At 46.5% G+C, this 14,429-nt stretch overlaps 1 pseudogene; it reads right to left on the bottom strand.

The window, feature by feature from the left end:
- Positions 1 to 865: 865 nt before the first annotated feature.
- Positions 866 to 14,429, bottom strand: part of LOC113456527 — a 21,844-nt pseudogene continuing 8,280 nt past the window's right edge.

The following is a 14,429-nucleotide window of genomic DNA, read 5'->3' as shown; positions in this document are numbered from 1 at the left end:
GAAAGAAAACAGGATGGTTGACATCAGAGGAATGACAGCTGAGGTTGACTTCCAATCTCCAAACACGTACGTGCACGCCCCTACACACAAGTGCACCTAAATGCTCCCCCCGCCCCCATAGTGAAGCATAACCCCAACTGCTACAAGGCCCTGGTTAGCAGGAGACACGTGACTGAGAGAGCACCCTTGGATAGTCTGGACACACACTCTTCATGGGGTCCTCCTGCCCTCTGAGCTCGGGCACTTCCTTCCAGCTTGGCACTCCCTGGACACTTTGCTCAGGCATCCATCCTGAGACAGAGAGGAGCAGCCAGGTAAAGCAGACACAGCCATGTATTCACAAGTTTGGGGCCAGGCTCCATGAAGGCAAGCCCGAGGACAGACAAGACACTTAAGTTGGACCAGCTCTCAGGGTGCTGATGTAGAGAAAGGGCAGCAGTACTTGCTATCAGCTGGAAGAACAGATTTTAAATAAGAAAATGTTGCCAGTGCCCAGATACCTGAAACCTACAAGTCTGGAAGTGGCTACAAAATCTAATCTTGGGACAAGGGCTTCAGCCAGGGAGGGCTGGGCTCCTGTTTCTGGGCTGCTCTCTGAGGCCTTCCTCCATGCTTCTTTCAGTCAATTGTTTTATTTGTCTGTCTGTTCGTCAGTGTCAACCTATTTTTTAAAAATTTTAATTCTTATTTATAGACTGACCTTAATAAACTCTCTTCAAGTACTACAGGTTTGTCACTGTCACCGATGAAAACATTATTAATGACTGGCTGGCTGACCCGGACCATGGCTGCCCTTTCTATTCCCCTGCAGCTGGCTGGACTGCAGAGGCGGGTGTGGAGAGGCGGGTGGTCGATGGGGCTGGGGTCAGCTGCGGGACCCATCGTCAATGCCTTTTTCAATCGCAGCAGCCATCAGACCTGAAGGTGGAGCCTTCTGCTTCGTTCTAGGAGACAGTCCCAGCATGGAAAAACCCCGGAAAGCCCATAGCAATAGCTGAGTAAAAAGAAATAAATAGGAGGAGGAGGCCAGGGAAGGACATAGTGTCCCATCTTGTCCAGGAGGGAGAATGGCCGGGAGGCTGTGGACCAGTTTGCACCTCACTGAAGTGTCTCAAAGCTGTCCTATAAGACCCTCTTAGTCTTAAAGAAACTCCTGTCAGGGCACAGTTCAGGGCCAGAGCACCTGCCTAGCTTTGGTGAGGCTCAGAGTTCAGTCCTCAGCAGAAAAACCAAAATAAGCAAACGGAAAACTGCATTCTTGGAGAATGACCAGAAGCTTGGGTTAAGCATAGGAGACAATGCCAAGGTCCCACAGAAATGCTGCAATTATTATAATTTTATTTTCATATTGAGGTAGGGTCTCTTTATGTAGCTTGGATGTCTTGGAATTCACTATGTAGACCAGTCTGGTCTAGAATTTAGAGATCCACCTGCCTCGGCCTTCCGACTGCTGGGATTAAAGGCATATGCCACATGTCCAGCTTTTTTCCCCCTTATTTAAAAAAATAGAAAAAAACGACTATAATAAATTACTATAAAATAATGAATATATCCTAGATAATATTTGTCTTGGTAACAATTCAGTCATAAATGATAATTTTATAGCTAGGTATGGCAGCACACACCTTTAATCCCAGTACTCAGGAAGCAGAGGCAGGTGAATCTCTACACATTTAAAGCCAGCCTGGTCTCCTGTAGTAAATTTCAGGTCAATGACTTCATGTGAAACTCTCCCTCAAATAACAGTTAGTATAATGCTAATAACTTCAATTGTGCATTGGTGTGTAGATATGTGTGTGCATGTGTATGTATGTATGAAGCACAATTAATAAAAACTCAGACAGAAATTGGTGTTCAACCGGAAGACCAGAAAAGCAAAGCAGTCAGCCACTGGCTCTTACCTTGACCTCAGTCTGAAAATGGTGATCCTGCCTGCAGGAATCTCAGAATGAGACTGAGCCTGAGAGCTGCCTTCTCCTGTTTTATAATCCTCTCTAGTTCTGGGATTAAGGGCGTGCACCACTATCGCCTGGTTTCTATGGCAAACTAGTGTGGCTACTGGGATTAAAGGTGTGTGTCATGGTTGCCTGGTCAGTAAGGCTGGCCAGCGTGGTTGTTTTACTTTTCTGATCTTCAGGCAAGCTTTATTTATTAAAATACAGATGAAATGCCACTAAGTGCGTGTGTGTTTGTGTGTGTGTGTGTGTGTGTGTGTGCGTGTGTGTGTGCATAGAACAAGGCCCACACGTAACAAATCACTCAAGACCAATAAACTTCTAACATGGCTACTGGTCCAGGCTCCCAGACAGTTTTATTATTTTTCACGATTAATTAATTAAGTAAGTAATGGGAGGGTGTGTACAAATGCCACAGCACATGCGTGGAGGCCAGAGAAAGTCAGTTCTCTTCTTCTAGCGCATGAGTCTTAGGGAGCAAACTTAGGTCTTCAGGTGGGCAGAAGGCACATTTACCCACTGAGCCATCTCGCCAGCCCCAGACAGTTTAAAACAGCAGCCCATCCTTGTCATCTATAAAAACTCCATGAAAGGCACACCCTCCGTGCCTGTGCGGCCTTCTCTTGCTACCCGAGATCATAAACTTTCCGAAAATGCCAACATGGCAGGTATAAAAATACTGCATCAAATTGTAAATCAAGGGTGCTCCCATTAGCCTTAAAATTAGACATTGCTACATTAAGTCCTGGGTACATTCGTAACAGAAGGGGGTCACCAGCCTGCCTGGGAAATGAGTGTAAATCCTCCCTGCCCCCATAGGGACCGAGACAAACTTAGCAGTTATTTGGTGCGCTATTTCAAATAGCGCTCATTTCCATCGCCAAGTCTGATCACACAGTACGGGTGATGAAAGCAGAGGTGTGTGGCGGGGGCAGTGGGGGCAGAGGCAGCTTCAGCTCCCCCGAGCACGTGGTCACTTCAACCCACAAATCCTCTTTTATCAGCCCGTCTAGAGCCCGCGAGGTAAATCACACCACGTCCCTGGTAACGTCTCATGTTGTTGCAGGGTGGTAATTTTGATGGCAAAATAAGGCAGGCAGCTGCATATGCTATGGGCTGACATGTGATTTTAACTTCATTCAGGAGCCAACTTTTGAGACATTGTTACCTGCTGGAGCAAGCAATAAAGCAAGGATGTACAAGAATGTGTCAAATAAAAGGCCTTCCTAAATTACGCCGTGAGGCCCAGATTAATACATTTAATATATTCTGGCCATGAGTGAGGTGCTCCGGGCAGAGCAACTGCTCCTTTGTGATATCATTCACGCGAATGAGCTACGGGCGCACTGACAGCCTGGAAAAGCGCCCTCACTTTTCACACGGTACAGATGGCGCTTGGACACAGTAACTCAAAACTGGACACTTCATTTCAAGTTTAAAGCTAGTGGCCCAGCCACAAACTATTACTCCATCTCCTTTATTTGTGGTCCATGGTTTTGTACTCTTTAAGAATCAAATAAATACTGGTGTAATGTTTGCAACTGCCACTTCAACGAAAAATACTGCTAAATTCACCGATAAGTCTTTTCTCTCCACACACAAATTTATGCCCCCAAGAGCAGAGCCCGTGACTGCCACAGGGGCTGGCTAGTTTGTTAATGGAGAGGGAGACTCACTTTAGTGATAAGAGTTTAAAGCGGAACCCTTTTTTCCTTTCTTCCTGCTCATAGATCTGGTGCTGGGAGCAGAGGGAGGTGAACGATCAATGTATGTAAGTGCAGAAGCATTAACAGCCATTTGTGGCTTGGCCAGAAGCAGGCTGGCTTCTTCCCTGCCACCTCACCCTACCAGGTCCAGCTGCACCCCGTTTCTGAACTATCTATCCATGTTGGGACTCTGCAAAGCTGGCAATAGCTGAGGACATCCTGGGGAGAAACGCATGGCAAGGTGGCCTATGTCACTGCATGTTGATTGGTCTGTGTCAGATAAAAACAGCTCCCAGGGATGCAGCTCAGTGGTGGAGTGCTTGCCTCCCATGCACAGGGTTCTGGGTTTGATCTTGTGTTGCCTCCGTTGTAGATTTATTTATTATGGGTGTTTAAGTGTTTTGCCCACATATATGTATATGCTTGCTTTGTGCCCGGAGTTCAGAAGAGGGGGTAGGAGTCCCTGGGAACTGCAGATCAGAATGATGAGGGGCTCATGTCCTATACAAAAGCAGCAAATGCTCTTAACCTCTGAGCCATTTTTCCAGCCTCTCCCTGACTCCACATATTTTGAGACAGGGTCTTACTATGTAGCCTTGGCCAGGCTGGAGCTTACTATGTAGACCAAGATTGCCTTGACTCAGAGATCAGCCTGCCTTTGCCTCCCGATGTGTGCCACCACACTCCTTTCTATGGATTTTAGAATGTTGGCAGGTAAGTACAGCCATTCAACCCCACACTCAATTTCAGAATATTTTTTACACTTCAGAAAGAAGCCCCATACTCATTAGAAACCACCGTCTTTGCTCCTTGTCTCACCCAGCCCTAGACAGTTGCCAATGCACTTGCTGTGCCTGTAGATTTGCAGTGGGAAAAAAACCGTGTGAGTCTTTGGGGTTGACTCCTTTGGCATAGTTAGTATCAAGTCTTGTGGCACATATCTGTGATACATATCGCAATCACCTACATATCACACACACACACATATATATATATATATCACAACTATATGTGAACCAATGTACCGCCGACTGCATGGGTGTACTACAGCTTCTTTAGCCATCATCCATCTGAGGGACCAGAGTATCCCCATCCCAAACCCAGGTCTAGCCTCCAGCAGATCTCCACAGCAGACTTGCTATGTGCCAAACACTCAGAGAACAATAACCTGCATACCTATCTAAGGTTTCAAAGTTTTTTTTACATACACTGAACATTTGACCAACTCACAGCATTCAGAAGGGATTTTTGTTTTCTTCTAAAATATTTTAGTTATTATTGTGTGTATGTGCACATGCATTGTGTGAAGCTGCACACATCATGGCATGTTTGTGGGGCTTAGGGACACCTTTCAGGAGATGGTTCTCTCCTACCGTGGCTGCCAAGGATTGAACACAGGTCATCAGGCTTGAATGGCAAGCACCTCTATCTGTTGAGCCATCTCATCTTTTTAAAGGCCTTAAAAAAGTTAAATCTATGTACAATACATGTCACAATAACAAAATAAAATTTCCTTGTTCCTATGCTTGATGGAGAAAAAAACCTCTTTTAAGCTGACTTTTGTCAAAAGTGGGACTTTAAAAACTGGGACTTAGTTTTGTATCCCAGGCTAACCTCAACTCTTTAAAAAATATTCCTATTGAAAAAAGTGTTTCCATAAAATATATTCTGAGCATGCTTTTTCCTGCCCCAACTTTTCCCAGATCCTCCCCCACCTCCCCACCCACACAACCCCACACCTTTTCTTTCTCTTTCTCTTTAGAAAGTAAACAGGTAGACAAAACAACTAAATCAAACGGGAGTGGAAAACACAAGAGACTCTTTCTCACATATACATAAAACAAAATCAACCAAAACACAAGATCAGAAACAGGATTATGCAAGCAAAAGACCGAGGAGAAAAAAAATGCCAACCAAAGCAATATGATATAAAACAAAAAGCAAAACAAAACGAAAGAATCTCTATGAAAATAGCTTTGAATTTGTTTTGTATCGGCCACCTATTGCTGGGCATGGGGCCTGCCCAGAAGTGTGGTTGACATAGCCAAAGAGAGTCCACTGGGGAAAAGGAGCCTCACCTTTGTGAGCAAGTGTCAGCAGCAGACAGCTTCTGTTTAGGGGTGGGGCTCACATCCACTTCTCCCTCTCGGCGCTGGGACCCTGTCAGGCTTTCACCGGCTCTCATTCTATCTCAGTCTCCATATGTGCATCAGTCACTGTTTCCATGGAATCATCTATCCTGCCAGGCTTTTACAATCTCTCTGCATCCTCCTCCCCATTGATCCTTGAGCCTTGAGGGGTCTGACGAAGGCGTCCCGTTTAGGATTGGAGTGTTCTAAAAATCTCTCCCTTTCTGCACATTGTCCAGCCTGGAGTTAGTGTTGGTTCCTTTCTACTACAAGAACCTTCTCTGATGATGACTGGGCCGGAAGCTGAAATATGGGTATAGCAAAATACTGTTCAGAGTCATCTCATTGATACGCTCTTTTAGCAGAATGATAGCATTTGGTTGTCCCCTAGACCCATGGCCTATCCAGTCTCAGGTTCTTGGCCACCGGAGCAGTGTCGGGCATGGGCTCCAGTTCGTGGAATGGACCTTGGATCCAATCACGGAGTAGTTGGTTACTCCACAACATTGGTGCCACTATGGCACCAATACATCCTGTGGTCAGGTCGCCATTGTAGATGGAGGGGATTTTAGCTGGGTTAGTGGTCACCTTTACCTCCGGGAGTGCACAGAGCACCTTCCAGTACCATAAACTAGTCAGTAGGGATTGAACCTCAAGGTAGGAACCAGCTGGACTTCTCTGTGTTCATTAAGACATATGAGCACTGTCTTCAGTAGCTGGGCCTTACCATCTGTCAGTTTCTGGAGAACAACCAATAGCCTTGACAATACCCTGAGATGTTTGAGGATTTCCATCCCACCCTCTCCCACCCAAGATCAATATCTCAACTAAATATAACCCATTCCTGGCACCGGAGGTTTCACGGGGTGGTGAAAGATATTTAATCGGGGCTTTGTCTCCCCTGGTACTTAGTGACCCCATTTAGATTCCTTTAGTATATGTATGTACTTTAGGAAGCTTCTACAGTAACCGGCTGCTGTATGTCCCCTCCAGTGTCACTTGGTCTTACTTGTCCTTCCTCATATGCCCTCCCTTACTCATCTTTTCCATCTCCCTCCCCCATCGAATCTTCCCACTCCACTCTCCCTCCTGTCTTTCCACAACTATATATTCTATCTCTCCTTTCTTGGGAGATTCTCCTTTCTCTCCGAATCCCTGATCCAATATCTGAACTCTGTTATATGACTTGGAGCATGTATATTGAAGAGTTAAAAGACAGCATCCCCATATAAGAGGAAACATGTGATATTTATCTTTTGAAGTCTGGGTTACCTCACTCAGTATGATTTTATTCTAGCTCTATCCATTTACCTGCAAATTTCACAATTTCATTTTTTTTAACAGCTGAATAATATCCCATTGTGTAACTGCACCAGGTTTTCATTATGCGTTCATCGGTCAGTGGGCATCATCTAGGCTCTTTCTGATGTCTGGCTATCATGAAAAGCAATGAACATGGACAAGCATGGATTTCTGGAGGAGGATACAGAGTACTTTGAGCATATGACCAAGAGTGGTACAGCTGGATCTTGCGGTGGACCAATCCCCACTTCCCTGAGGACCTGCTGCACTGCTTCCTGGAGTGGCTGGGTTTGCACTCCACCATCTATTCCCACCAGCAACGGATACGTGTTCCTTAACCTCCATCTCTTGACCCTCTTGCCTCAGCTACCTGACCGTGGGAATTATAGGAATGTGCCTCCGTGCCCAACTGGGACAGCTGCCCTTCCACCCCATTTCCCTTTATCCCTGTGCTTTTCTAAATCACAAACATAAGAGTTGGTGGTCCAGCCACTAACTTGCGTTTCTGATAAAAGCCAAGGATAAATATGGCAGACAAGAAAAAAAAAATCAAGTAAACAAAATAAGACTTTTAAAAATACAAAAAAATAAGTAAACACCCCAATAGAACTTTTATTAGAATTTAAGATAAATAATGAATAAATTGTTTTATCATAGACATTTTCTGTGCAATATTCAGAAAATGCTTATCTTGAAAAATAAAACAAAAATGTAAGAAAAAAATCCCACCTGTTTCTGCAGCGCTGAACTTCAGCTGAGCACTCTGCATCCTGCCAGGGGTCTGGGTGTCCTTGGCTTGTGGAGCTGCTCTGAAAGCCGTCTCATATCCTGAATAACCTAACAAATCCAGTTTAGGGCTGCCTGTTAAGCATCTGCTGTGTGCTGGGTTTAGCCTTGTGGACACAAATGGCTTCTTAGACTCACAGATGATCTGTACCCGAGCACAGCAGGTACTGAGGCAGGTACTCAAGCACCTGTGCAGTAAACAATGGAAGGGGACCCCTCCCTCATCCTGATAAATTCCCAGGGCCTTCCACAGTGGCCATTATCATCCTCCGCTGGCCCAAACACCCACACACCCTACTGCGCCTTCTCACTCATTCACGGAGTCAGCTAGCCTTAAGTAAGTACTTGCACTCTGTTCTGGGGAACAGCCACACTCTTTGGGGCTTGCAAGTTCATTGCCCTTCAGAGGTGAGGCCTGTGTGAGGATGGTGGTACATTCAGGGGGGAGGGGGATTTTATGCTTCGTATGGTAAAGAAGAAGGGTAGGCCAGCGAGGGAGTTGGATCTTGAGGGAGGAAACAGGAGCTTGGTAGACACTGCTGTGGATGCAGCCACGCACAGGTGTCCGGGTCAACTGAGCCAATGAGACCATTCTCTTCTTGACCAGCTCCAGTTTTGGCCTCTCTGCAGAGTGGATGGAACACTCTGTGGGTAGCAGAAAGCTTTTCTTCCTACTTCAGTTGGTGTCTGGGTAAGCCTCTGCTGTGTTTGTCTTGAGTTCCTGGCCTTTTAAATCACACTCACTACCCAGATTCTTTGGCCTCCCACTTGTCACTGTCTGCAATGAGGCAGGAAAGCCCTTGCATTGGCAATTCTCCCATCTATGTCTGCAGTTTGGGAGTCCTCTGGAAGGTCAGGGTAATTACAGTCTGGTCCAGTCACGCAGGTAACTAACACAAACCACTTTCCTGTTTGGGTGTAGCCAGCAAAGTGGTTGCCTCGGTAACCTGTTGTTGTGATCAAACGTCTGACAGAGAACAAGAAAAAAAAATCTTATTTTGGCTCATAGTTTGAGGAGCTCCTATCTGTCGCTGTGGGGAGCCATGAGGGACAGCAGCTCTGCCCTAGCGGATACCTCACCTCTTTACATCCAGGCAGACAGAAAGCTAGAAGCAAACACAGTAATTGCTGTCTACAAACCGCAAGTTCCGCCCCCAGTGATCCACTGCATCCAGCTAGACCTTACCCACCTAGGTTCACAGCCTCCTAGAACAGCGCTACCATCTGGGGACCGAGTGTTCGGACGTGAGCCCATGAAAGACATTTCACATTCAGACAGTAGCTCCGGTTGTAGACTCCTGCTCCTCCTAGCTTACCATTGCATCAACAATGGGAGTTGTAAACCAAGCGGTGGTGGCGCAAGCATTTAATCCCAGTGCTTGGGAAGCAGAGGCAGGGGGATCTCTGTGAGTTTGAGGCCAGCCTGGTCTACAAGAGCTAGTTCCAGGACAGGCACCAAAAAACTACACAGATAAACCCTAGCTCGAAAAACCCAAATAAACAAACTAACTAACTAACTAAACATGGGAGTTGTTATGCTAAGTATTATATATAATATCTCAAGTCAACTATTTAAGGCACCTTGGCAGTAGATAAAGTGGTGCAGGCGCCAGATGTAAGCTCCAAACAATTCAATGTGAGCCTTCCCAAGCACTACTACCTTGCGGTACAGAGGCTTGGATTCCTGAAGCCAACTGATTTTTAGAAGACATCCTTTGATAGATGGTAGGGGCATCCTGAGGTGCCCTGCTTCTTCTCAGTCTGTCCCTTTATCCTGGGAGTATTGCCATCCACACCAGCCTCATAGGGATTGGGACTGAGCAAGGAGGGTAAGGAGAGAGTAGTGGTTGGTCCTCTGGGCTAAGGAGGGCGATGAGGCTGGGGTTGGGAATGGTTTCCTAGGAAGGCAGACCTGGAGTTGGGGCTCGGAGGACATCTCAAGAGGATGTTGGAATGATTCCTGATTTGCTATCAAGGCCAGAGAAGTCAGCACCAGGCCTGAGTGATTCATTAACAGCACTCAGAACCCACGAAGCGTCAAGGGCCCTGACTTTCCTGGCTCTCCAGAGTCTACCTGCTTCCTAACCTCAGGAAACTCCAACTCCCCTTAAGCACAGATGGAGCCTACCGGGCCTTCTCAGGGAGCCTCAAAGGATGGTTCTGTGGCCACCCACATGAATACTTCATCTCAGGGGCATTTGGGGCATTGCCCTTCATGGACTCAAAGGTTAGCTGCAAATTCCACCTTGCCACTGGCAATGAGGAGTAGAGAAAACAGATGGAGCAGCTCCCACCAGCAATATGCTAATCACCGTGCACCCAGTGGACCAGGAAATGGCTGGCCATTTGCGCTGCCATCAACACTCTGAGATGCTGCCTCCAAGTTCACGTGTCTTTAATGCCTTCCCCTAGTTAGGACTCCTTAGAGCAATTGGTCCAGGCAATTTCCAGGGTTGCAGGCAGCATGAGGGATGGGACAGGAGATGGATGTGTGGGGCGTTTTAGGGAGGGCTGTAGAGTCCTCCGGCATACTCATCCTGCCCTCGCTGCCTCACTGTCTCCGTGCCCTTGGGCCTGTCCTCACATTTCTAAACTCTGCCGCTCAGCGCTGCCAGCCAGTGAGCAGAAGGAAATGGGAGCAGAACAGTCACAGTGCAAACTGAGCACTTCTGGGGGCCCTGCTGAGTCTCAGCCCCACAAGGCTTCTGTCCGCCATTACTCATAGTGCTGCTGATGAGAGAGGCCAATAGCAATGCTTGTCATGTTCATGCCAGCTTGATTTTCTGATCCTGTGAAGTGCGGAAGGCTGAAATGTCTTTCAGTTCATCTTATTCCACCTCCAGCCCTGTGCTACCGTGTAACCTCAGTGGTATAACCCCTTCTCTCCTTTTCTAGAGATCCAGGTATCCAGTACTATGAGGTGGTCTCCAAGATGGGTAAGCCTTCCCTAGCAGGATAACGGAGACCTGACTGTCTGGTCCCACCTGCAACCTGGGATGGATTCTTGTGTGTGTGTGTGTTCTGTTCACACTCTCCACATTGATGAGGCTCTGTAGCCTCTTACATGAGAACACACACATTGTCTTGCCAAGATCTTAACGTATCACCTGGGCTACTCCAGATCCTTGTTCCCTTGGACAGTTGTTGCTGGGAATATCATACTTTATGCTGATGTGCTTAATCAGGGGCACTCTTTCCTAGAAAGTGTGAGAACAGCAGAGGACTGATAAAGAATTTCCCTCAAAACTTAAATTTGTCTTAAGTGGGAAAACAAATCTATCTCATTGTCCTGTTAAGGCTACAGTTGCATTTATCTTTGTTGGGGATCTCCATCTGGGGGGGAGGTGTCATTCCAAATCCCACCCTCAGTGCACCAAGCAGCATCTCCCTGAAGTTGCCCTCTCCAGACCCTGCCCAAAGAAAGCTGCCAAGGGTCAGCTCCTTCCCCAGGGCTGCCCAAGACCACATCTAGAGGGCATTTAAGCCCTGGTCTCCAGACCTGCCATGTGATTTTTCTCTCTTGCCTTTCTGAGAGTCACCCAGGAGTTGCTTGGCTCTGTTTAGTAAGTCCATATTCATTAATTTGGCTTGATTGGCTTATAGCATTGGCGGTGATGCCCAATAACGGGGGATCCGATACTTAATCAATTATCACAGACTAAGCTAAGAGTGGAGCGAAGGTGGCTGGGGTGGACAGGTTTTTCAGCACCAAACTGCATGATAGCTTACTCTGTAGGTGAATCTTCACGGCTGATCGTCACGGCCGGAATCTTAGAGTGTCATTTTGGTAAAATTATCCAGGCACCCCATATGTTGTCACAAAGCAGAACTTAGTCCACAACACTTGGGTCACCCCTACTTTGAGTGTCTTCTTCTGTGCTGCACCCGTCTTCTCTCTCTCTCTCTCTCTCTCTCTCTCTCTCTCTCTCTCTCTCTCTCTCTCTCCCTCTCTCTTTTAAATTGAAGAATGGCCATTTTCTCATCTGCTGAGAGTTTGCACGAAATTCCCATCATCCTCCTACGTCATGGTCACGACCCTATGAAATCCTTCAGGGCGAACGAAATTGGAGATTCATTCTGTACTCAGTTTACATGGGCTTTGCGGTTGCATCTGACAATTAGCGAGACAGAAGAGAATGGTGTGGTGTGGGGATGGACTGAGCAAAGATGGCTTGTAGAGACTGGGGGAGGGAGGGAGGGTCTGTGTGGCTGGGACTCTCATAGGTAGCAATTCAGCTGGCGTGGCATCGTGATGACCTTCGCTCCTCTGAGGAAATGACCCGATGGGTCCTGTGGTAGCTAGGAGGGGTGCCATACTTCTCTTTAAGTATCTGCTCTTCCTCTGTTGAATAGGAAGCCCTGACAGAAAGCTGCTCTTTTCTCCATGGTCCTTGCATACAGATACTGATTGTAGGTGAGTTTCATTTCAGCTCATTGTTTGGGAGAATTTAGTCTGGAGTCACTTGGCTCACGCGTCAGACAAGACACCATGGTGAGAAAGCACAGGGAGAGCAGGTGAACGGCTGACAGGAAGCTAATCTGGCCCCGAGGCAGAGACACTGACTAAAAGAAGAGACCAGGGATGAGACACCCTTCAAAGGCAAACCCCAGGGACCCATGTCCTCCAGCCAGATCCCACATACCCAAAGTAACATCCATCACTTAGGTCAGAGCCCTCAGTTACCACTTAGTGACTGGATCCCCCTCCTGGGAGCCAAGCCTTCATAATTATCCTTCTGGGGAAAAGCTTTCTTGCCCAAGTCTAAACAGACAGTACCTTGGCTTTTTCTTCTGGGTTTGCTTAACACCAGGAAGCAGCACTGCGCCATTGCTCCATTCTCACCACTGATGGGGTAGAAAGGAGACACAGAAGAACTTGTCCAGTCTGCCCCAGAATGCACCAAATGATACCACAAAGTGCAAGTTAAAACTGAGAGTCTCCCAAAACCTTGAGCCTACTTTTGATTTAATCCCTGGTCTATTTTATTTCCTTGAAATCCTGCTCATGAGTCAAGAAGCTGTCTTCTCTCAAAGGCTGACTTGCAAATGCCGCCATCACTCCGACTCACTGGGAAGAGTATTTTGGTAAAGATGTTTCATTTCTTAAAACTAATAAAATAATTGTGTTGGATATGTTCAGTGCAGACCTTCCCCTACCAGTGAGCTCTTTTATGGCCACTGAAAAAGTCACTTTGTTGGGGGGGGGGCTCATTATACCTCAAGAGCTAGTGGTGTTCATTTGCATATGAAAGAGGAAGTTCATAAAAGCCCTTTCTTATTTTCTAACGTGGGTTCAAATCTGGGGCCATTATCACCCTATAGAAAGACCCAAATGGCATATGGATCATTCTGGAGAGGGGAGGAGGGGTGAGCGCCTTTTAAGAGAATTGTTTTAGTTTTTGCAGGAAATTAATCAGAGGGATGGGTTTTGTGGAGCAGGGAGCAAATCTAATCTGTCCTTTGTTCCAATTCGCCTTGCTCCAATTCCTAGCAATTGTACACAACATGCTCTTTTGTTCGGGAGACACTTGTTACATGCATAATTAGAGACTGCGGTAGCTGTGTTTAAAGAAAAACTGTTTTCCAATGTAATGTGTGATCTTGATAATAGTATTTTCATCAAAGGTAGCAATTACATTCATTAAGCCGGGACTGGCGTGGAGGCGAGGAAATTAAGTGGGAAGTGAAGAAAGAGCTCCCCTCCCCCCCTTTTTTTATCTCCTTCCCTTTATAAGTTGATATGCACCGTGGTGAGCTGTAACTGGGAAATACACAGCGAATAGAAAAAATAAAGTCCCTCCTTAACCTTTCTGAATAATGACCCTGCAGACATCCTAGGGACAGCCACTATGGATGCACTTTTCAAATTAAAGGGCTTTATTCTGCCTTAATTTCCAATGCAAGTTTTAAACGAGCCCAACATATGATTCAGATCTTTAAAGGCTGCCGGGATCTTCAGGATTAATTCAATGTCCTCTTCACACATAAATTAGTAGTTTTGTGTCCTTAAAAAAAAAAAATCACAACAAGGCATAAATCAACCAGTTTAGGAGAGAAACAAGGCCGGGCGCCTCTTTCTAATTATGCCTTTAACTATTCATTAGGCTTCCTTCTGCCTTCATTTGGAAGGTGTTGTAAACGAGGTGAGCGTGTCTGAGATGAAGCGACAATCACGGGAGGAAGAAAGACCCTGATGATCTTTGAATATGTACTGTTTCGAGAAAAGACAAAGGTGTGTGTGTGTGTGTGTGTGTGTGTGTGTGCGTGCGTGTGTGTGTGTGTGCGCGTGTGTGTGTGTGCGTGTGTGTGTGTGTGTGTGTGTATGTGCGAGCGTGCGCCTGTCTGTCTGTCTCCTCCATGCAGGAGTTCTGTGTCCTCACACGCTTAACAACTTAACTAAAAGTCCTGCTTAAAAAATAATCTTGCAAGGTCTCAGAGGATATGGGGATTCGATTTTATTGAACAGGACAGGGAGACAATGAGAGACTCCTGGGGAGAGTAGACAGGACAGAGAGACAATGAGACACTCCTAGGGAGAGTAGACAGGACAG

The sequence above is a fragment of the Microtus ochrogaster genome, chromosome 8, assembly GCF_000317375.1.
Source record: "Microtus ochrogaster isolate Prairie Vole_2 chromosome 8, MicOch1.0, whole genome shotgun sequence".
Lineage (NCBI taxonomy): Eukaryota > Metazoa > Chordata > Mammalia > Rodentia > Cricetidae > Microtus > Microtus ochrogaster.
The sequence above is the reverse complement of the archived record's forward strand: the minus strand, read 5'-3'. Positions and strand labels throughout refer to the sequence as shown.